Raw genomic sequence first — 1506 nt, 5'->3', positions numbered from 1 at the left:
TGAACCTTTTTCAAATTCGATGAACTTTTTTTCATAAACGGGATGAACTCTTTTCAAAATTCATGAACTTTTTCCAAATCCGATGAACTTTTTTCAATTTGCTGAACTTATTTTCAAATTCAATGAACTTTTGTTCAAGCTATAAAGTAAAACGTACAATATTTAAGAAATTCGAAAATACAAGTTATAGAGTAAACTGTATTTTTTTTGTGCAATAAATGGCGCGGCTCTTATGGAGTTCGCGTTTGATTTGAATCACTAGTCATCCGAAGCTGTAGTGGTTAGCCGAAAAATCCCGCTGCCTTGCGCGTGAGTTCGAGTCGTGGTTCTACCACATTTTCGCTTTCTTTTTTCACGCGGCCGTTTACTGCTCGCTCCGTCTGTGGGCCGGCCCACTTGGCGCTGCCAGCAGGCGCCGGTTCGCTTCCCCGGCGCCGAACGCGCCAAATAGGAGCTCCCACGACTGTCCAATAGGGAATTACTTTTTTTTTTTGAGACAATCCAATAGGGAATTACTGGGTCTTCAGCCTCGGCGTTTGATTTTTAGCGGGCGAGCGGGGCCGGAACTCCAGACCACCATAGCATATTGGGCCGGTCCGTTACATGCTCAGCGCCAGTACGCTGAGTAGAGAGGCGTTTATATTAGTACCACCTCGGCTGTTTACGCTCAGCAGAAGCAGCTTAAAAGGGGTTTTCCACTGCTTTGATTCACGACCTTACTTGAACACGATCTGTTCTATAGGATCGTACCGCTGCATCCTTGACTAATAAGGAGGCATAAGGAGGCAAGCACTTATGCTTGGTTGATGACATCTGACCGACCTGTGGGCTTTTGAGCGTGATTAACGGCTCGGATCAGTCTGACTGATCCCATGCCTGCAGAGGATCGTTCTTGTTCAGCTCTAGCTGGCCAGGGGGTGGCTCTCGGGTTGTCTGACAGGCTCTCTACTCTTTTTGCCATTTTTACAGCCCAGTTTTTACAAAGCAGATAGCCCTGTGAACACCAGCGTCAAACAAGGTAGTTCGTTCAGGTACAAAACGTCCAACCAGCCAACACCGCAACAGCCCGGGGGTAATCAGAATGGAACAAGTCCTCATCTTTGGATGCTTAATAAATCAGAGTGGAGCTCGTCCAATCGTCCGTGATCCTTTAATTTGATGCAGCGGCCATTGGAAGAACCAACCACATCTGCACCGAAGGAGACTGGTCAGCGCAAGCGCAACGTTTACAGGCAAGACTTTTTTCCTTTCTTTCTTTCGTTCGTTCTTGCCAGATCACAGCATTTCTCAGGCTAAATTTCCTTTCATTACTGAAACTGATAACACACAACACAAGCACCAAAGCCACGCTCCTGTGAGCTTGGACACCAGGTTTTCGAGCGAAGCACAAGAGGAATGCTAGCTGCCCCTCGGTTCTGGTAGTATGAAAACTCTGCACACCTTACTGATCACAGGACCATCACGGTATCACATCACTCACCTACGGCCCGGAATGGGGAGAAATGA

The 1506-nt window shown here is 47.1% G+C and overlaps 1 pseudogene; it reads left to right on the top strand.

Moving 5' to 3' along the window:
- The first annotated feature begins 710 nt into the window (after positions 1-710).
- On the top strand, positions 711-943 carry LOC123163478 (uncharacterized; annotated as a pseudogene).
- Positions 944-1506: the final 563 nt, after the last annotated feature.

Source organism: Triticum aestivum, chromosome 7B (genome assembly GCF_018294505.1).
Source record: "Triticum aestivum cultivar Chinese Spring chromosome 7B, IWGSC CS RefSeq v2.1, whole genome shotgun sequence".
In the NCBI taxonomy this organism is placed as follows: Eukaryota; Viridiplantae; Streptophyta; class Magnoliopsida; order Poales; family Poaceae; genus Triticum; species Triticum aestivum.
The sequence above is the reverse complement of the archived record's forward strand: the minus strand, read 5'-3'. Positions and strand labels throughout refer to the sequence as shown.